We start from the raw sequence: 23,627 nt of genomic DNA on the forward strand, positions 1-23,627 counted from the left end.
GTGGGTTCTAAGGATGACTCTTTGCTTATGACCCTGAAAGCTGCTTTCAAGGTGAGGGCCTCCAATTCATTAACACATCTTATGGATGTAACAGAGACAAGGAAGGCATTCTTCTAAGAGAGACGCTGTAACAGCATGAGCATAGTGTTTTAAAGCAGGATCCATAAGCCTGGTTAGAACAAAATTAAGGTTCCAGGCCGAGGAAGGAAGAAGTATAGTCGGGATGACCCATTGGAGTCCCTCCATGGAAGCAATTGATGACAGGTATACCAAACAAAGAAGAGTGTTCCCAGTTCTGCCAGTAGGCTGCAGTACCAGCTAAGTGTATGCGTATGGAGGTGTAGGCTAAACCTGACTTCAGCAGGTGGAGGTAACAGACAATGTCATGAACTGCGGGTTTGATAGAGTCAAAGCGTTTTGAAATGTAGTTTACAAACCCTTTCAATTGGCAGAGCAACAGGCCTGCATAGTGGGCTTGTGTTTTTCTTTGAGAGTCTTCATGAATTCTTGAGGCAGATTGAGGTAACCGAACTCTAAGACTTCAGGAGCCAAGTTGGAGATTGAGATACCTCAGGCTCAAGAGTCTTATCTTGCCATGATTCTACATGAGAAGATCAAGTCTCTTGGGGAGGTTCTCCTGGGTTATGATGGCAGGCCTCGAGAATTCTACTTACCCACTTGCTAGGGCAAGTAAGATTTTATCAGGACGAGCTATTAATAGAGCCTACTGGCCTATTCTGGTGACCTGACGTAGAACAGGTGTTCTGTTCACTCAGAAAGTGACTTAGTAATAAAGCTGCTTTTAAATCTTGTTTTCATACTGTCAGATTTGCTCTGCATTCCATTCAGAGAAGGAGGTCAAATGTCAGCTTATGTATTCTTACAATTTGCTGCTTCTTCTAGCCTTGAGGTTGGTGTTTACTTTTCGTTCTCAGACTGCAAAGTTAGACGATTTTGTAAAGTGAACTGTCTTAGACTTGTGATGTACAAAGAGAGTGAAAGGAAAGGCTGTAGAATATCATGTGTATTTTCTAACACACAATTAAACAGCTTGTAAATGACCTGAATAAATGTTTGTAAAATATTTTTCTGCAGTTTAGAAAACATGCGTTTTTTGTGAATAAAAAATAATTTTAATAGGATGCCTACATATCAGAACACTGTACTTCGTGATGTGCAAATTCCAAATATTTTTGCTGAAACCAAATTTCCACAGATTATTGTTTATATGCCATATAGTTTTATCAGTAAAACAGCATGTTAGTTGGAAGGTTTGTGGATATTTCAATGGAAAATGTGCTCTTTGTAAATGACAGTGGGGTACCACATCATGCTTTAGTAATATATTTATTATAAGTGAGTTTTTAAATATGAGCTGTGAAACAGACCTGTCCCCCGCCGATGGCAATACTAATTGTGAATTAAGAGGCAAGTCATGGGTCATGTGTACGCTATATGTGGGAAAGATTCCTATTACTCGTGGAGCAAACGTTTAGCCTAATAAATCAAACACAACTGTTTTTTTGTAAAGAAGAAATGCCTAACTCGCATATTTGAAGGTGTTCTTATATGTGATAATGAGGAAAAGGTGGCTCTGTAATATACAATATTTGCCTAGGACCACCCAATTTGAAACCAGTTTACGGGTCAAGTACATTACAGTTAGGTCAAGTAGATTATTTAAGTCACTAGACCCGCAGATCTAGTAACACTTTTTTTAATTTTTAGAGGCTGGACAGACATCTCGAGAAGAATCAAGAACCAGGCTTGTCTGGCCCAAGTGGAAGCCACTACGATGAGAGTGAGGGAGGTGTGCTGAAGTTTCCTAACCAGGAACAGGTGGGGAAGAGGAGGAAAAGCATAGGAAAAGATCCCTGATCAGTTCATCCACAGAGCATTGTCCATGGACTAATGGTTTGGAAACTTGGAATCAAAGTTTTGGCAATTTGCGCTGTTTGTTGTGGTCAAGAGGGCAAACTCGGGGACCCCGCCCCCCAACAACAAGCGTACGGGAGTAGGACTTGCCAGTGAGGTTCCTGCTCATGGATTTGATGCTGCATCCTGCTGAGCAGGTCTGCAAAGTTGGTGTCCACTCCCAGAAGGTACTCTGCAAGGCTGTTTATCAGATGGGTAATCACGCCAATGCCAAATACTCCGCGCTAGTACTGATAACTGCGAAGAGTGTGTGCCACCTTGATTCTGTAAGTAATACATTTCGCCCATGTTATCTGTGTTTAAGAGAACCACCCTGTGGTCGATGACCTGAAGGAAGGTCTTGAGGGCTAACTGGACGGGCAGAAGCACCAGGTGGGTGATGAATAGGCCCCACTGTTATGGTGGCCATAAGCACTGATTTATTAGGTTTTGGAAATGTGCTGTGCACCCTGAAGGTGAGGTGTCTATGGTGATGGTGACCTTCGCAATGGAGTTCATGAAGGGATGGCCCTGCAACAGTTGTTGAAATATCACCACTGCAAAGAGCGATAGGTGCTGGCCCTTATCAACACTAGATCTTCCCAGTGACTCTCTTACTGTGGTCATTGTGCCAATAGGCACTGCTGGAGAGGACACACTTGTAGCCTGGCATGTTGGACCATGGCTATGCAGGAAGCCCTTATCCCTTATTCTTCTGAGTTTTAGGGGACGATGTGGCTGAAAAAGAAGCAGTTGCTGTTGAAAAGCTAGTACCATGGGCTGGCTGGGTTTGGCATTGCACATTACTGAGTTGAGGATGGCCCCTAAGAGGGTGTGCATCTGAAGGAGCTGGAGATGGAATCTGGTGGAATTTATTGTAAATACCAACCTGTGGAGTAAGGAGATGGTAGTCAGTGTGTGCACCAGGCATTGCTGCGTTTTTGACCAGCCAATGGTCAAAATAGGAGAATACCTGAATGCATCCCCTTCTGAGATGGGTAGCCATCAAAGCTATGCATTTGGTGAGCATCCTTGGGGCTCTGGTGACTCCAAATGGTAATACTTTGAACTGATATGTTGATCACTTGCCACGAAGTGTAGCTAAAGGTGGTGACGTGGATGTATGGATATGTGAGAGTAGATGTCTTTCAGGTCAACTGTGGTCATGAAGTCACCTTGCTGCAACAGTGCAATGACATCTTCTAAAGTAGTCATATGAAAGTGTTCTGAGCGGATGTACTTGTTGATAGGCCCCAGATCCAGAATGGACCTTAGGTACCTGTCGTTTTTGGGGAATCAGAAAGTATAGAATACACCGCTTGCTAGGATGCTGTGGTGATACTGGCTCTTTGGTGTCTTTGAGGAGTGCCTGAACCTCCTCTTGAAGAAGTCGCTGGTGTTTTAGGATGAGGGGGGTGTTTGCAGGATGGGATGTTTGGTGGAGTTGAGGTGAGCTCAAGGCAATACTAGTGCTCTATGATGGAGAGAACCCACCGATCTGAGGTGGTCTCTTGCCAGCAGGGAAGAAACCCCTGAAGTCTCCAAAAACAGATGTTGTGTGGTCGTGGGGTGATGGGGTTGAAGGGAGGTTTATATTTCTTCTCTATTTTGGGTGTGATAACCCAGGATTCCACTGGCCTTTCGAACATCTCTGGAGCTGCCCTTCAACAAGGGAAGGGTCTGGAGTGATCTCTCCATCATGGAAAATGTCTTTACCAAGAAATTGTCATCCTGAGGGGTGGTGTGCATGTCTACCTTGTGGTAGGTGACTGCATGCTATATGACCTCATGGTAGGCAATAGTGTAGCCTAGAGAAGCCCTGACTGGGACATGTTCGAGGTCGGATCCCCTGAGGGATAGACATCACAGTCTTCCCAGGGGCTGTCAGTGGAATGTGACAGAGAGAGGAGTCAAAGCCCTCTAGATGGGAATGGGGACTGGGGACTGTTTGTGTCCGATAAGGACTGTGGTGACCCCTGAGGGGAGCTTGGAGTAGGGGTTGTTAGTGGTGAAGGTGGATGTTTGGATGAAGGTGGAGGGCCGGTAACCTTGTCAATGACCGCCTACTTGGGAGCAGGAGCTGGGGGTTCAAAAGAAAGATCTGCCCAGAAGTATCCTTAAAGGAGAGCCTGTGTTTCTATAGCACCACAGCAATGGGGTCAGTTGAAATCTTCCCAGTGGGGGGTGGATGACAACAGTATATTGCTGATGGTCAAGTTTTATTGGGAGTATTTTTGAGAATAGGCCGTCAGTGTCTTGGGAGTAGGCTGTCAAAGCGGACAGAATTTTCTACACAAACCCCTGCTGGGCCTCCAAAGGGGCTTTCGGCAACAAAGTGGGTTTGGGTGCTTTGGTGCAGAGGGGTTCCATCAGACTCAAAGACCGATGAGTTAGAGTGTCTTAGCTGTATCCCATCTCACTTCTGATGCCTCACCTAAATGTCGACTGGAGCACAAGGGTGGTGGTGCACCTTGGGGTGGAATTGCCTTATGCGTGAGGCTGGATGCATGACCCCCGTGGGGGCAGTGCCCCGCCTCGGAGTGTAGCTGTTTGTGTATCTTGTCATTTAGTGTGTCAACAGTATTCATAACTCTATGTCTTCTTGGTATGAGGGTAAGCTCTGACGGAGGTGGATAGACACATTCGTCCAACTCCTCTTACTCCATCTGGTCTATAATCTCCAGGCTGGGCTGATGGAGGCATGCAGGGCCGGCATCTTCCTCTTCTTTGACACCGTGGGGGTCGCTTTGCTGAAGATACCCAGGGTTTCCTCAAAGGATAGTTGCGTCTAGAGATGGGCCAAGCATCTGTTTCTTCACTTTTGATGGGTCTTTTTGCACCTGAAGACAAGTCAGGAGGAGCAGCGAGTATTGTTGTGCTCCTGGGGTAGACACAAATTACAGACCTCGTGCCAGTACGTCCAGGGGTATTGGGGGTGCACTGAGGGCATTTCCTGAAGGGTATCCATTTCATCACCGTCTTCACTTAGTTAGCCAGACGTCAGAGATGCTCTCCATACCCCATTGAGGGAGAAGAAGGGATGATCAATGAAAGTTTTCACGATGACAGGATAAGAGAGGGTCGGGCCCTAGAAACAACAAACGTATAAGGAATCGAGCTCAAAAGCGGCATCAAAACATGTGTCCTAACCTAACGAAGTAGAAAAATAATGTAATAATGAAGCATGCACATTGCCAACTAAGGGTGGAGTCACTATACCTTGTGGCTCAAAAGACTTCATCGAACAAACACAAGTTGCAAACGTTAGAGCCCAACACTAGATGGCAGGAGTATCCAAGTTCTGCATAGTTGGCATTATCGCTGAAATCATAAATGTTAGAAAAGTTGCTGCTTCTGTGCAGGGATCCTTGAACACTAACCTTTTACAACTGAAACGTGTACGTGTATATCTGGCATTATAAAATGTATATAACCACACTGTAGCCTAGTTGAAGCTACATTTTCAATAATTGTTCGAAAGGCTTACAGTCTTAATCAAGTGAAAGCCTTACACAAAGCAACACTGTAGAATTGCCCAGAAGCGGAAGCTTGAAAAACGTAAAGGAAAATAAATGAAAACGCAGCTAGATAGGCAGAATTGAGAAACTGAATTAGATAAGTACACTACTACAGTAAGCCAAGTAGCTTGCCTTTTACTGGCCTCTGGCTCAGAGTCAGTTGTTTTTGAAAGGCCTAATGAAGAGATACATTAATTAAGAAAGCCCAATTAATTAACTATATACTTGGAGCAGTGGGGCGGCCTATCATTTATAACTTAGATAAAGATGTCTATGACGCAGCACTTGGAGTACAAGTAAGAGCCGTTTTATTGTGCATGTCATAGCATAATCATAAATGTTAGAAAAGAATAATATGCTCATCTCCACTAGTTTACGCTATACAGGAAATAATGGACGAAGCAACTCCTAAATGTGAAACTTATCTAAAAAAAGGTTTTTCAAAGTCCCTTGTTCCACTGCTGTATCTCTTTTAGTGTGGCAAATGTATTAACAGATTTCCAAGTGGCAGTTGTCAAATCTCCTTAAGAGAAACAATTCTCATCAATCCAGCTGTAGCTGCTTGCCAGTATTAAAATATAGCCTAGGTTTTTCTGATAATTGTTTATTTCTAGCTGGTAGCAACCGACAATATACAGGAGACAATCTATCTCTCTAGGGTCTACTTAGATGTGTAAAAGCTGCACTTAAAGGACCACAGTTAGTAAAGTTTTACTTGTATTTTCCAACCTATTTAGTTTTAGTCATGTCAAGCTAGAACTGTAAGACTCTCCTCACATCCAAAGAATGGAGATATGTTTTAGCTGGAGCAGAAAGGTTACTATAGAGGACTGATCTTGAGACACAGTGGATAATGGGGAATTCGGAAACCACTTTCGGCAGGAAAATATCAGTACTCTACTGGAAATAAATGTTGTGTAAGGTTCACAAGCTGATAATGATTGCAACTTGCATACTCTACGAGACAAGGTGTAGTCCACTAGGAAGGCCACTTTCCATGGGAAAGGCTACAACATAGCTTTATGTAATGATTCAAAATGAGAAGCCTTCAGTTTTAAAAGGACCAGATTGAATTCTCATGGAGGGGAAGGTTTCCAAATAGGAGGAACACCTTCTTCAAAACCTACAAGAATTCCTTCATCATTCGTACGGTAAAGAACCTTTGAGAAAGTTACAACTACCAGGCGAACATTTATGTAAGAAAACTGCAGCTTGGCCAGTTGAAAAAAATAGGCAAATGCACCTTCTTTTGGGGGTGTGGTCATGGTCTGCCACCTGTCGACATCATGGGGTCTATTGAGGTTAAATACACTCTGTTATTCCCGCCGCCTGGAAGACTTCACTTTCGGACGGTTCCCGGCATGGTTTCACTGCCTGTGGGGGACCATGTTTACAGAGCGGCGGCACCAGGCGCTTATGAGGCATGTGACACCAGTCTTCTGCGGCAATCCTGGGCCACTCCTGACTGCGGTTGGACCCGGCAATCAATGGACCCAAGGACCAGAGGTAGCAGACGCCTCAGCAGAAGCGAAGGGCCGGTGCCTTTGCTGCAGTCCACCTCTTCTCTGTGCGTCAGTTGGGCCAGACGCGGTCACCATGGGCTGGAGTGGACACCTGCTGCGTGGCCTGCATGTATCAACACAGCATTGGAGCTGTATGGGGTTGAAGCCCCCCCCCTCCCCCACTGAACCAACTGCAAGATGACCGCAGGGTCCTGGGATTGAACCAGCATGGAAAAGAGGAGGTGAGGTTAGGCCTCCAGTTCTGTGTGATCGGCTCATTCGGGCCTTGGGCCAAGCTGCTCGTGCTGCCTACATCTTCATTCATATCCCTCCTCTCACATCCCAGCTTGGCTGTGGGGTCCCGAGTGGGGCCCCAGGAGACATACAGACCATGGGAGATGGGGAGAGGGGGAAGCGTGTGTCCTCCACACCAACTAGCTACCCAAGGGGACTCCCTGGAGACTAGAGAAGCTGGTGAGCATGCAATTTGATTGGCCGGGGGTCCTCTGGGAGCGGGGCAACCCTTCTTCTCTACTCACCTTGCCATTCCCCTCTTTATCCATTAAAGGGGCAAGACCTAGGCCCCGCACCACAACACGAGAGCACAATGACAAGCCCTCCCCCAAACTACAGCCTCTCTCTCCAGCTGTGGCCCAAAGATAAGAAAGGAAGACATAGGGCCCAATGCTCATACCACGTCCAAAATACACCTATTTACTGTACAGTCGCCCCATGGGATGGAAGCACTGGCAGAAGGCTTTAAATCACAACCATCCCCAACTAATGACCTGGGGACTACTTAGCAAACTATCCAATCCTCACAAGAGATGGACAAATATATAGGTAAGAAACAGACTAATGTGTCACTCTTGTGCCAAGATCTCCGGAATTGTGTTCGCCCGAAGTGATGCTATGGGTAGGGGGTCCACTCTTGAGGACAAGGTGCCTTCTCTTAAGTGCAAAGTGCCCAAGCTTCTCTCTACCACCACCATCTTGGAACACCATGCGGACACAGAAAACAGGTACTGGAGAAACAACATGAGTTTTACTGGATTTCCGGAAAACACAGAGCTCCCTCACCCAAACTATTCTTGGAAGGATGGCTGAAAACCTGGGTGCCAAACAGGGCAACTGTCCCCTGGATTTCCCATTAAGAGGTGCATTGCTCTCTGGCTCAATGCCTCTCCACTCTACAAGGGCTCCTGCCCACCCCTATGAAAGCTCAGGTCCTGAATTACAATGGTGTGACGTGTTGCTGCACCTGCTGAAGCTCGGTGGAGCTGCTTAGTTGCTGCCATATATGTAAATTGTACTTTGCACTTTGATAATTCATAAAAAAAAAAGGTTCTTTGCACTTTGACAACTTTTTAATACTTGTAACCAATTTTTACCTGGTGCGCGACCACGGCGCCTGTCTGTAAGAGCGAGTCCGCCAGGATAGGTCAGCGCTCTAGTTACTTCTCGCCCCATCCATAAAACGCACCATGCTACAAACGCGTAGTGGGCACGCCAAAGGCAAGCCCATCTGCGCCCCTCAGCGTCCTGGAGGCAGCCGGCGCCGGCCTCGCTGCCAGCAGGACGCCAGATCATGGTAATCGCCTATGCTACGGCAGACAGATGCTCTTGGAAATAGGTAAGGGTGTGAGCTGCCGCTCCCTCTTGTCTCCACAGGTGGAGCATAAAGAACGGGTCTGCTTACAATGCAGCTGGGCTTCCTCTACCACTAAGTTAGGGTTGATGGCTAAAAGAGGGGTCAGGGGAATTCCTGTACCCCAAGTGCACATGGGGTTTCAAGAGACTGGCAAATTTCGGGCCCGGCTCCTTAACACCAGGTCCCTGAATAAACATGCTCTTCACATCTACGATCTATTAGTGGACAATAGCCCGGATTTCCTGTTTTTAACGGAGACGTGGCTTAATGAAGTTTTGAATCCTACCATTGTCACTGCCATCCCTTCCGGCTATCAGATGATTAGGAAGGATCGGCCTGAGGGCATTGGTGGAGGCATCGCTATAATTTTTAAAAACCAATTCTCATGCATGACAGTTCCCACTGAAGAAGTAGCAGGAGCTGAAAGCCTTGGTTCAAATTTGGGGGTGTCAGCACATCAATCACTGGTGGGCATTTTAAATCTATAGACTCCCTGGCCCTGCCGGTATGTTCCTTGAGTCCGTCAGCAATGTGGTTTCCCCATTTGTTACTAAACATAAACACTGTCGGGTGCTAAGGGATTTCAACATTCAACATTGATACACTGCTCGCCTACTCCCCGTTCCACCGCAGCTGGTTGTGCTGTTTGTTGTGGAGGGAGCTACTTGGGCAGAAGTGAGGATCTTTTGGATCTCCTCACTTCCTGTGAGACATTTCATGCGTCCATTTTTTCGGGGAGACGCTCTAGTCCTCAGCTTTTAGAGAACTGATCCGGTCTCTATCTGGATCAGATGGCACCGACGCGCAGTGGTTAGTCAGAAACTGGTTCAGTTGTAGTATGCTCTCTCCTGGCACCTCTAGGTTTAACTGAATATAGCGTTTTGGGAATTTTAATACGGCATTGTCTTTTGGGGCATTTTATGCTGTGTTAAATACTGTGGTTTTTAAAGGTTTTTTTTAACACACCGCAGTCGTTTTTAAATTCACTCTTGTGACTTACTTGTGAACTTGCTTGATACACTGCTCGCCTACTCCCTGTTCCAACGCAGCTGGTTGTGCTGTTTGTTGTGGAGGGAGCTACTTGGGCGGAAGTGAGGATCTTTTGAATCTCCTCACTTCCTGTGAGACATTTCAAGCGGCCATTTTTGCAGGGAGACGCTCTAGTCCTCCGCTTTTAGGGAACTGATCCGGTCTATATCTGGATCAGATGGCGCCGACATTATCTGGTGGAAGCTGGGCAGGGGTCCTGGCTCCTGGCGATGACCTGGCGCTGCCAACACGCAGCGGGCGCGCCAAACGCAAGCCCGTCTGCACCCGTCCGCGCCAGGTCATTGCCAGGAGCCAGGACCCCTGCCCAGCTTACACCAGATAACGTATGTAGACGCGTTTATTCGTCCTCCGAACTTGTACTGGTGCGGCATAATGTGACACCATGCATTCATGCAAGTACATTGAACAATCTGGAATGTCCTTTTACCTGTTTAGATTGCAGCTTTAACTGTGACATTCTAATGATATAAATCCAACACCAGCGATGCCTTGCTGAGAGTGGGACTGGGGAGGTTGGAGGGACTCACAACCGAGCTACATCTTACACTACCAATCAGCTGTGTGTCTGGAAGGGATTCTTAGCAAACGTTCGCTCACTACCTAAACATGCCACTGATATCTGGGATCTGGTGAGTTCAGAATCCCCTGACCTTGGTTTCTCAACAGAAACCTGGTTGAAATCCACCTCCACGTCTGATATCTTTCTGGCTCTCCCTGAAAATTATCGGATTCTTAGACTGGATAGAGTAGGGAAAGTGATTGATTGATTGATTGATTGCAGGTTTATATAGCGCTAGGAATCGACTCCCAGAGGAGTATCTCCACGCTTCGACCGCTGGGGAACCCGTCCTGGCTCACCCTGAGAGATGGTCCATGATGGGTATCTCTAAGGTGCGACCAAGCATCCCCGGCGGTCTGGGGGGGCCGTTGTGAAGATGAGGCAAGCTGATGCCCAGAGTTGCCGAGTGTGGTCTCTGACTAGAGTAGGCACCGAGGCGAGAATTATCGTGTCCGCTGACCCTGGTCCACGACCCTGCCGCGTCGGGAATCGAACCCTGGTCCCGGGCCGTCCTCTGCTTACGGGTCTGCCGCCTCTAACCAGTGAGCCACACTTCTCCACACCAGTGAGCCACACTTCTCCACAAGTGGGCGGCGGAGTGTCAATAATTTTTAAAGAAGAGTTGAAAGCTACTATTATTAAACTCAGTTTCAGATACCCAGATGGAAATCTGTATATTCAAGGTGGAGCTATCACATCAGGAAACTTTAAAGGGTGCGCTGATATATCGCCCTCCGGGGCCACTTAAAGATTTTAATTTAAAATGAATTGAGAAAATTGCCCAACATACTATTGCCTCCTATCACTTCCTGCTGTTAGGGGATTTCAATATCCACAGTGAGGACAAAGAGAACACTGAAGCTGCCAACTTTTTAGCGGACATGGCCACTCTGGACCTGGGAAAGATTAACACTGGTCCCTCACACTTGACTGGTCACACCCTGGATATTATACTTACCAATTCTCCTCTCATAAGTGCTGATCCTTCTTGTCCACTGACATGGTCGGATCACTCTATGATTCCGTTTCATATCACTAGCTGCCTCGGACAACAATCAGTTGGAGGCACCCAGAGGGCCCATCAAAGACAATGGCATAAAATCACGTATGACTCTTTTAGGAAACTATATACGCCCGACATTTAATGAACATATGGACAGCACCATGAAGCTAAGGGTTTTTAATGATAAAATAAGTGACATAATTGTCCCCCACCATCCTGAGGAAGACCCGCCTGCAGAGGATACAAACCACCCTCTATGCACCAGGGTCGAAACAACGACACTTCCCGTTATTGGGCCTGTACCCTACTTCACCCCATCCCTACCTCTTTACAGAAGATTATACTCTGTACAACATCAAGAACCAGAAAAGTACTTTCGAATACATGAGAGACAGGCCCCATTGTAAAACTAGTGCTACTGTAAACCACGACCAGTTTACTAAGGACATTACTATGTATAATTGATTGTTTTAACTACTCTCTGATTTCCCTCCCTATACATCTGTTCTATTCTCATGAGCACAATCCTTTTTCCACACTCCCCTGGAGCAACCCTCTTTTCTGTTTTGAAACGTTCCCTACAGTGTTCTGTTATAATAACTGTGAGATTAAACATTCACTATTGAAGCTGTTTATGGTGCTTGTGTGTCTTTTTGAGGATACACTTAATTGAATTGAGAAACTACTGGGGTACACTTATGATGTAACTTGAGTTCTATGTGTATCATGTTCATAGATTTTGACTTAATGAATACCTTCCTAAGGCAATTAGTCTAGGACTATTGTTTTTTAATTGTATCTAGGCTGGATTACGTAAACGTCCTGTACCAAGGGGTCACCGGAGTATCTACTGACACGTCTGCAGGTGGTCCAGAATGCGGCGGCTAGGGCTCATGCTTGACCCTGGAACACGGATGTCCAACCATCTGAAATCCCTACACTTGCTCCCGATCCGCAAGAGGATCCGCTTCAAAGCGCTGGTTCTGGCCTTAAAAGCCCTCCATGGCACTGGCGACTCAGACATCAGGAAAATACTCCAGTTCTACTGCCCGCACCGAACCCTTAGGTCCTCAGTGTTGCAGCAAGAGCGAATTCCCAAATTATTCCGTGATCGAATAGGCAGACGCTCCTTTCAGGTGCAAGCCGCTCACCTTCGGAACAGTCGGCCTCTGGCACTCAGACAGATGTAGGACCTTCTCACATTCAGAAAATCTATGAAAACCTGGTTATTTCAGCAATAGTACATGAATCCAGCTTTTGATAGCACACTGTCACAAGGTTTTTAGCGTCGGGACACTCTATTGAGTAGCTGTGCGCTTTATAAATACTTCCCAAAAAAGAAGGCAGGGGCACGATCCTATGAGAATGTTAAGCAGCAACTTCAGGCATGCAGATATAATATATGCTCATATTTCCTGCCAGGTTCAAGATAATCCATGACTCCAAGACGTACTTTTTTGACACCCCAGAAGAGGCCTGGAGATGGGTAAGCGAAAAGCTAGACCTCCGCAGCAAATTGCACCTGTGCCACCTCCCAACCACCGCAATCAACAAACGCCTGCTAGGTCCTGAGGAGAACACGATCAAGGGAGGACAAGAGCCACACCTGGAGTTAATCGGGATCCTCAGATCTTGAGAGAGCATGATCCTGTAGCAATGCTCGCTCCTCAGATAGCCAAGTGGTGCATGCCTTGGACCTTGACCAGCGGTCTGGGTGTGGATCCGAGATGGGGAACTGATCATGGTTACCTAATCTGATAGAGACACCGGCTGGGCGATCCCCGGCAACTTATAGTGTCACACTAGTATGCATGTGCTTTTTGTAACCTACAGGCTTAACCTGATGTTTCCTGAACTAGATGAGTACCCACGCTATTGTTTTTTGCCTACAATGGTTGCAATGCTTTGTACTTCAGGGAGCTAGAGGCAGACAGATGCTTCAAGGGGAGGGGTGTGGGGTGGATGGGAGTTGGGGATGTGTTGTTTTCCTAAGTTTTGTTTGTACTTGTGTTCTAGCTTCTTTCCCCTTCTTCACAGTGCCATGCTTCATACAGCCCCACAGTGACCCCGCCCCTGGCGCCCATGCCCGCGTCTACCTAAACAGAAGCTACAACTGACCCTTATGAGGCAGTTTAGGATTTTGTCCTGGAATGTCAATAGTCTTCTTGACCGGATTAAGTGGTCAGCGGTCCTGCAATATGCCAAAAGATACCAGCCACAAGAGACGCACCTGCTGGATACACACTGAACCCTTCTAAAGAGGTGCGGATTGACCGGGTGTACCACACTGGGTACACTTGAGGATAGCGAGGAGTGACAATCTCCCTCTATAAATCCTTTCCACTGGTGGGGCGGTCCACCATAGGAGATGCCTGTAGGGGTGGAAGGGCTTCTCCAGGGTCTCCACTATAATTATAGTAATTATTATATACATACCGCCCCAGACACCTGTGTCAGCGCTTATAGCGATGGAGAGTGCCATGCTAGCACTGCCACAAGGGACCGCTATAATAGTAAGAGACTTTAATGCCTCCCCAGACCCTGCTCTGGACTTCTACGGTATACCCGGGGCAAACTGAACATCTTGTGCTAACAAACTGGGAATATATATGTACACCTCAACTAACATAGGGCATTATCTCATATTTACCTGATCTTCCTCCCTACCATGGACCTCATACCACCAGACGGGAGCTACAATCCACCCACATGGTATTTCTGACCACTCACCCATTGTTGGCCAGTTTGGGACGTCAGACATGACTCGACAAATGGGGTTGCTTGGCATTTTTTAAGACCTGGGTGGCCCACACAGTGATAATGGTGGGAGTAGCCACAACACTGGCCAAGTGTGAAGCTGTCCATAAGTGGAAATGCTCTCACATTCCCCCCTAACTGAATGGCAAATGGGAGTTGACTGTTGTGCCCAGATGGCAAACCAATATACCGTTCCAGGGGCTGCTTGTAGAAGCATGGCAAGATTTGGGCAAGTGGTGGTGCTATTACGGGCTGGACTCTGGTGACTGGTGGGGTTGGGTCTGGGGGGGTGTTGCCCTGGTGCATGCATGTTATTGCAACAATATGTCAACAGTGGAATATATTATTTGTTCTCGGTACCAAAAAAGCAATAAAATTGGTTTATCAAAAAAGTATTGCTTCTTCTTGGCACATAATCGCTCCATATTTTGTTTCTGATACCTCAAACAAAATCGATTCTGTTTAAAAGAATATTCACCAAAAAACAGAGGAAGCTACCCCTATAAGTTATTACAGGGAGGAGGTATATGCAGCACTTAAGAAAAACCTAGGTCCCTGTCTTGTACTGTTATATATAACACAATTCTTCTTTTAAATAGCCAACAGGAAAAATTACCTGCCTAGTGTCGGGATCCACTTTCAAATACTGATTAGTGAATCTCGACACTAGGCAGGTAATTTTTCCTGTTGGTTATTTAAAAGAAGAATTGTGTTATATATAACAGTACAAGACAGGGACCTAGGGTTTTCTTAAAAGAATACTCAGACATTGTCGAAGGTCTATTGGCTTTTTTAAGATCTTCATACATTGCGATGCCGAATTCAAATGTCCATAGTGCATTAAGTCACTAGTTTATGCTCCGAAGTTCAACAATGTCACTCTGAGATGAAGCACCTGGCCCTGCAGTCTGGACAGGAGATTTGGGCTGCATGGAAATCTCTTGTGTTGCAGTAAGGACACTTAAAGCACACACCTGCTTCAGACATCTAACGCTTTAAATACTGCTTGCACATCATCCAGACCTGGATATCCTTCACTCACCTGAATCTCAACCCACCCAAGACAGAATTCCTGGTATTTGCCAAGAGCAAACAAGATACTGTACAAACCTTGCTCAATGAAATGAACCCTGACGACTTCAAATCCAAACTCCCACCAAATGCCAAATAACTTGAACTTACTTTGGACACCTCAAGGAACACATTCCCAAAAACTCAAAGAAGGTATGGTACCTGCTTCCTTTTCTAAAGAACGTCAAACCATTTGTTCCAGAAAGCGACTTCAGAATTGCTGTTTAAGTCCTTGTTCTCTTGTGTCTGGATGGTGGTATCGCCCTATTCCCTGGCCTCACAGACTCCACTCTGGTACACCTTGGGGGTCACACAGCACCTCGTTCCATCCATGGCCTGGATAAATATAATCAAGTCATCCCTCTCCTGATGGAACTCAATTTACTCCCCTTGCCGGCCTGCACCATCATCAAAACCAGCTACATCATTTACCAAAGCCACCACACAACCAGCATCCCTGCTTATCTTCCAGACAAGCTCACCATCTTTATTGGTACTTGACACACCTGCAGCCAGTATACCATCGGACTGCAGACTAAAAGGTATAAACAGAAAAAAACAAGACAACAGGCCTTTTCCATCCATGCACCCAAAGTATGGAACAACATTTCCATATCCATCAACCCTGCTTCAATTTAGGAAAGAGTGGAAAACTCACCTCTTTAAAGAACACCACATAACAATGCATTAACCATACACAACTCAGCTTCCTCTCCTATTACTCATTGACATCAAGATTGTCACCTTTTGGCTAGGTCTGCGCTATAGGAATACCATAAATATACATACATGCATACACCACCACCATCTGAGCCATTCTGGTACGATCCGTTTCCACTTGGCTTTGGGGTATCATTTCTAGATTAGAAAAGATGGATGGATGAGTGGAAAACCTTAATGAAATTTCCATGATCAGTTCATCAAAAGGCATTGATGAGAAATCCCTGTTCTGGATACATGGAGGCAAAGCCTTGCAGATTTTTCTTTTTGATCTGTAGCAAAAGAATCTATGGGGTGAAAAACTCCACTCTGCAAAAAAAGCCTGCAGAATGTCATTGTTTTTTTTTTGTTTTTTTTTGTTCAAAAACCTTTATTTGAGCAAGCATAGAAAAATACAAGAATGGGCCTACAACCTCACGGGCTGGCCGCTAATAATAAGGCACAAGGCATAAATTAGAAATATACACGCGTGGTCAGGCACAAATCAAGTACCAAGCATTACTCCCAACATATCACAGAGCATATTGAATTTTTATTTTATACAAAAAGAAAAACAAACACTAAAAAGGCGAATGCACGGTAATCAAGGTCAGCCCAAAGAACGGAGGGGATGGTCTACAATCAGGAGAACATACCAAGAGCCCTGAGGCTCTAACAAGGTCAGGGGGGGGGGGGGGGAGCAGCGGGGAGTATCGGAAAGTCACAAAACAGTATGAAAAGGTTCCGGGAACGCCCGCCTAGGGAGATAGGACAACATCAGTAGTGCCTACAAGGGGAGGGGTACAGATATCCCCACGATATTCATTCCACTGGCCCCAAATCTTCGTCCACGCCCTGGGTCTGCCCCTGGCCACATATACAGTCTTCTCACGAAACATGGACCAGTCCATGTTGTCCTCCCATTTTAAGACCTCAGGGGGCCTGGATGCGCCCCAGAGTTGCGCAATATCCCGTTTCGCAATCATGTAACCCAGGGTAGCCCATCTGGTCTGGGCCACAGAGTAGTCAGTGGGTTCCCACACATTCAACAGACATCGTCGCGGCTCCGGCCGCAGGGCAACACCAGTCACAGCAGTCATCACATCAAGTACAGCAGTCCAGTAAGCCGCCACAACCGGGCACTCCCAAACAATGTGTAAAAAAGTAGCACTCGACCCACAACCACGCTTACATAACCCATCCAAGGAAAAGCCCATTGTCACCAGACGCGGACCAGTGACATACACTCGAGGAAGGATTTTAAGTTGAACCAAACGGAGACGCGCAGGAATGGCTACCTCTTTGGGAGAAGAGATTGCTGATTGCCAATCCTCGTCGTTCAGTTCCAACCCATCGCCGACCCAAACCTCCCGAAGCCGGACCAATAAGTCCGCCCGATTATTGATCAGCTTCTTATAGATCAGGGAAATAGTGCTATCAGGCAGGTGCCCGTCAAGGACACGATCCTCGAGGGGGGAAGACTCGGGCAGGGCCTCATCAGGAGTCAAGACTGAGGCGAGGGCGTGTCGGACCTGCAAATAACGAAAAAATTCCCTACCATTTAAACCATATTCCGCCTGGAGGGCCTGGAACGACTTCACACTACCTTTCGAACATACATCACCCACCTTACATATCCCAATCATATCCCAGCGGTCGAAGCCCTTAGTAGACCAGAGACACCCCAAACGTTCCGAGGCATAAAGCGGCGTCGCCAGTGTCATTCGATCCTCCCATCCCAAACTCACATTAGCGGCTCGCCACACATTTACTGCAATCCTGGACGGGCCCACAAGATGGCGCCCGGCTGTTCGAGAATAAAGCGCTCTATTAAAGTCCCCACCCGGCAGCTGCAGTCTATCCATCTCGAATGCAGGATTTCGACCCGGTGAAAACATCACGTGATTAACAGCAGACAACTGGGAAGCCCAATAATATCGCTTGATATCGGGGAGCGCCATGCCCCCGTCGTACCAAGGGATGGTGAGTTTCGCGAGGGCAATACGTGGACGCCCGTCCCAAATCAATTGCCTTTGAAGACTCTCGATCTCTCGGAAATAGGTCTTGGGGATAGCGTCATAGGAGTTCTGGAGCGCGTAGAGGAACCGCGGCAAGGACATCATTTTAAACAGAGCCGCCCTACCCAAAGGAGACAAAGGAAGCTTACGCCAACGGGCCACGTCCAGTCGCAATCTAAGCAACGGGGGGAGGAGATTACGCTCAAATCGGAGCGAGGAGTCCAACGTAATTAAAATCCCTAAATATTTGAAGCCAGACTGGACCACCTGGATAGGAAGTCTGTTCGGCAATGGGGGTAAAACACCCGAAAGAACATACACGCAGGACTTGGTCCAGTTAATAACGAGGCCTGAGTTGGCACCAAAGGAAGTGAGAACGTCAAATAAAACAGTCAGAGATTTACTCGGGGAGGTGAGATATAAAAGAATGTCGTCCGCGTAAAGCGAAACGCGGTCCTCAAAGTCCGGAGACCAGCGAATCCCCTTGAGCGAAGGCTCCCACCGAAGCCAAGCAGCCAATGGTTCCAAGGCGAGTGCAAAAAGCAACGGAGACAAGGGGCAGCCCTGACGGATACCCCTACCAAGGGCGAAAGGGGCCGAAACTCTACCATTTACCACTACTTGTGCCAGAGGTTCCGCATATAATAACTTGATCCAACCAATAAACTCAGGCCCGAAACCAAATTTCTCAAGAGCCGCCCAAAGATAAGGCCACTCCACAGTGTCAAAAGCCATTGAGGCATCCAGCGATGCCAAAATGGCCGGCTCCGTCAGAAGCCCCGCCCTCGCAATTGCACCGTGGAGACGACGTAGGTTAAGAGCCGTGTTGCGATGCGGGATAAATCCGGATTGATCCGGATGGACCAAGCCACTAATGACCGTCAGGAGGCGGGACGCCAGGAGTTTCGCCAATACCTTGGGTTCAACATTTAGCAGGGATATGGGCCTATAGGATGAACAAAGGTCCCGCGGTTTACCATCCTTGGGGATGACAACTATCGTGGCCAATCGCTGATCATATGGGAGAATACCCCGTTCCCGGGACTCCAGGAACATGGCGCGAAGATACGGCGCCACTCTGTCGGGACGCAACTTGTACAGTTCAATCGGCAACCCGTTCGGGCCCAATGCTTTGCCCGAACGGAGTGAACGGATGGCAGTAGCTATCTCATCAACAGTAAAGGGGGAATCCAACGCTACACGATCCAATTCGGAGACACTGGGCAGAGTTATATCACGCAATAGAAGGCGAGAGTCAGCCACATCTCTCACAGACACAGGGGTATACACCACACGTAAGTACTCAGCAAAACAGTCAACAATTCCAATCGGGTCCGTCACACTCTCACCACTCGAAGACTGAATCACAGGCACCACACGATTAGCTCTCTCCTTCTTATCCAGCCATGCCAGCAATTTACCCGCTTTGTCACCCACATCATACAAACGACCCTGTTGCTCCCGAAACATCACTTTAGCAGCATCCGTGACCATAGATTTGTAGGCAAATTGTTTCAGACCCAGGGCGTGGAGTTTCGCAGACGTGACACCAGATTCCAAAGCATCCTCCAACGCAGAAATCTCTCCCTCAAGGTCCACCACCTCCCTATTCCTCGCCCTCTTAGCTTCAGCAATAAGGGAGAGGGCCTGTCCACGAATCACCGTCTTAAAGGCCTCCCATAGGGACACAGCTGAGGAAACCGACCCCTCGTTATCCAGAAAATACGCGTCCAAAGATCGAAGCAAAAGGCTGCGGGTCTCGGGGGAGGTAAGGTACCACGGATTGATAGGAGCCACCCGGCCCACTGCCTCCACTCCAACCTCAAAACGAAGCCAGAGCGGAGAGTGGTCAGAAATACCCCTGGGTAGGTGTACAAACTCACGCACCGCTGGTGACTGAGCCGCAGGCATCAGGAAATAATCCAGCCTAGACAGACTCCCATGGGCCCCAGAATGAAAGGTGTATTGAAGCTGAGTAGGATGCAAGAGCCTCCAGCAATCCACCAAGCCAAAGGTATCCAAAAATCCACCCAACCACTGTTGGGCCGCAGGAGTATCTCTAGGGGGGTGGCGATCGTGGAGACCGGAGAACACCGAATTAAAATCACCAGCCAAAAAGAGAGTACTATCAGGGAGGTCCAACAAGACACGGCCCAAATCGGAAAAGGTAGAAGTCTGCAAGCCGGGGGGCACGTAAACAGTAAATAAGGAGAGGGCACGACCCTCATAGCGACCCACAAGGACAGCATATCGCCCCCGATCATCCTGAATCACATCATCAATAGCTAGGGGGAGGGAAGCCCGAACAAGGATACCCACACCCCTAGAACCCGAGGTAAACCCCGAATGTGCTACGAGGCGATAGCCCCACCTATTCATAGCATGACAAACATTGCCTACCAAATGGGTCTCCTGCAGGAAAACAATATCAGGAGATAAACGTCGTATACATTTCAACACCACACTTCGTTTGATACGATCTCCCAGACCGTTAACGTTCCACGAAACAAATCTCAACCCGCTACCCCCCATCCCACCCAACAAAGCCAAAACCCCCCACCAATGAGCATGACACAAGAAACATCATCAAGTACAGGATAAAGTCGCCTTGAAAACAGAACACACAAACAACGAACTTCCCAACCACCCACCCTCCAAATAACAAGAAAACATCCCCCACCCTGCACCCCTGCATAAAGCTAAAAAGCCACCCCAACCTGCAGTGTGCCTGTCGCCCAAGAACCCCTATTCTACACAAAGACCCCGGAGGAGGAAAGGCTCCGTCCCACCCGCCACCCCGATCAAGACCAATAACGAGAAAAAGAACATACATCAAATCAAATAAGCAGTAGAGGAACAGAGGCATACACTCCTGGAAAAGTTATTCAAAACAAGGCACCAGGCAAAGACGAAATGTTCAGCTCTCTACACCACCTTCAGCACCGCCCGGGTGGGCATCGGACTTAGTCTCAGGAGGTCGGCTAGGCAAGGAGTCCAGCCAGTCATTCACAGCATCCGGCCGATCAAAGAAGAAAGTTCGGTCATTATACTCAACCCGCAGCCTGGTCGGAAAAAGCATAGCGTAGCGCATTCCCATGTCCCTAAGACGCTTCTTGGCACCACGAAATCCCATCCGCTGCTTCTGGACCTGTTGGGAAAAGTCCGGATAAAAGTTCACCGTGGCATTCTCAAAGGCCACCGGGCCCTTCACCCGTGACGCCTGCAGGATAGCGTCCCGATCTCTATAGTGGAAAAGCTTTGCAACAATAGGTCTCGGCGGGGCACCCGGCTTACCCTGGCCCCCCGGAACACGGTGTGCACGCTCCACTGTGAAGAATTTACTAAGGCCAGATGGAGAAAGGTGGTTTTGGATCAGGTCTTCAACCAGGAGATCAACCGAGTGGGGTTCTGGGTTCTCTGGCACACCAACCACGCGAACATTACAGCGACGTGCCCTGTTTTCAAAATCTTCCAAGCGCCGGGTCATGAAATCGTTCACCCTACGGAGATTGCCAATCTCCGTCTGTATCTCAGAGACGTCCGCCGTAAGGCTGGAAGACTTGATGTCCAACGACTTCACCTTTTCGTTCGTTTTGGAGAGATCGGCTCGAATTAGGTTCACATCGATTGCCACGGTGTCAATTTTGTGGGCCAAGGTTTCATACTGCTGGCCTATTGACTCCCTCATGCCAGAAATGGCGCCCATGATGTCTTGCAAGGAAGGCTCCGTCGACGCATCCACGACGTGGTCAGACGCACTGGGACCGGGCAGGGCAGCTCCGGGGACCCCTTAGAGTGGGTATAACGGTCCATAACGTTAGATTGGACCGGACCCCCGCGCAGAGGTGTCTTCGTCTTCCGCGTCTCCCGGTCCCCTCTGCCCGCCATTTTGGAGATGCGTCACAAGGAGATTCACCAGGGTCAACGGACCGGGCACCAGAAATGGAGGCCTCGGGACCAGAGGACCGCAACAAGGGTATCACTAGGATAGAAGCAGACAAATAGAAGAAGAGGCCAGCCAAATGCCCGACAGCCGACTAGTGCCCTGGAGCCAGCTCTGGCCCGACCCTCTCGCCGATGTCCCAGTCAGAGGCAGAATCGAAACCGAAACTTAAGAAGGGGACCCACAAGTCCAATCCCCCTGCCGTTGTTGTTCAACTCCAAGACGGCCACCAAACCTCACCCAGACCCGGGCGCACCTCAAGGGCGGAGCCCAAAAGTTCAATTCACCATAACTCAGGCACCCGGTGTCAAAATAAATTTCTGAAAGGTCCCGGTAGATCAGCCCAACGTCCTCTATACCAATCCTCGCGAAAAATCAGGATTAATGCAGGATATTATGCCGGGAGCGGCGGGGGTCCGGGGAGCGCTGTGCTCACGCGGCCATCTCGGATGCCCGCCAAGCTCCTCCTCCCCAGAATGTCATTGTTGATAGCCCAATCATGATTTTCTTCGTCATAAATGCTTTTCAAATCCAGCAACAGTTTGATGGATAAGATTTTGCCAAAAAACAGTTACAGATCTATTGAGCCTTCAAGGAAACATACCTGGTTCCTGTCACGTTTTCAAGCAGCACATTGTGGTGGTATTGCCCATTTGGATTAGATTTCTTTGTCCTTCAGTGATGGCAGAAAAGCTTTGCAAGGTAGTGTTCAAATAGTTAAAAGTAACTAATTTGACACTGGGTTTATTTTTCCACCCAAAGGCATATCATTTTCAGTCGTCTAAGATGTGCACCCCAGTCTACCATGGACTCCCCAGTAACAACTACCTAAGTAGAAAGATCCTGCTGAAAAAGGTAAACGGGACCACTTTCAACAAGATTTTCATTTGCATCACCAAAGGAGTGGCTGGTTTGCTGACACTGTGACATCGGGTATGTCTGCCCTCTCTTTCCATCATTCCCTTCAGACATTGTTGCACATGTCTTATCTGTCAACTGGCATTGGGGACAATTAAAATACAGGAAGTCTTTGATCCTAGTAGGTGGAAACTTGGCAGCTGTAGGTGGCTGTATCAGAAGAATTTGATTTAATTTCTTTAAAAATTATGATATTCTCTCACTTTTCCTTGCCTCGATTACAAAGTCAGATCCAGGTTAAGATAAGAGCTGCGCTTGTAGACCCAAAACGATTCAGCAACGAAGTAGTTCTGTGAAAGGCTTGTAACACTTTTTTTAAGCTGCTCGCCCTTATAATTCATATTTCAGATAACGTAAAATGCATATTTGCGGTATCCTTAGATGTACTGCTGCTACTGTGATTCACCTGGAGGATGTTCTCGGGGCTAATTTTAGCCAGAAAGATAGAGCAGTAAAGTTTTATTCTGAATTCGCCCACCACAAACGTCTGGAACATCCTATGGAAGTATGCATCCTGGAGGTTTAATACAGCTCTCCATTCTCGGTTGTGAAATTATTTAACCCAGAGCCTGCATACAGATTATTTCTCTCCTTACCCAGTTGTTGCCTAAGTTCAGATCCAAGATAGGTCTTATCTCTTTTTGCATTCTGGACTAAATCGTGCTTCTTCTCCGTGTTGCTGGGGAGTTCTATTGCTTTTTTTCCTTCAAATGTGTGAGTGTTCAGAAACAAAGAGCCTAACCATTCTTTACAAATCTAGCACCCTTCTGTGGTTGGTTATGTTTTGCTATGTGGCTAGATGGAAAGTAAAACGTCCCCTCACGGGGCCTCTTTTTGAAGCGGAGTTGTGCATCATGAGGTCAATAGCTCTGATGGTGAATGCCTCAATCCCAAATGGCGTAATATCTACCAGGTGGAGTGTCTTGATGAAGGATCAACTGACACCAGCATCTCCTTCGCCCCGCAACATATGGTCTTCAACAATGTTTTTTTTAAGGTGAGCAGGTAGCAGTTGTACCTGTCT

The 23,627-nt window shown here is 47.5% G+C and overlaps 1 protein-coding gene across 11 annotated transcripts in view; it reads right to left on the reverse strand.

The window, feature by feature from the left end:
• SPOCD1 (SPOC domain containing 1) overlaps window positions 1–23,627 on the reverse strand; it is an 858,027-nt gene that overhangs the window by 358,445 nt on the left and 475,955 nt on the right. The window lies entirely within an intron of this gene.

The sequence above is a fragment of the Lissotriton helveticus genome, chromosome 3_1 (assembly GCF_964261635.1).
Source record: "Lissotriton helveticus chromosome 3_1, aLisHel1.1, whole genome shotgun sequence".
NCBI lineage: Eukaryota > Metazoa > Chordata > Amphibia > Caudata > Salamandridae > Lissotriton > Lissotriton helveticus.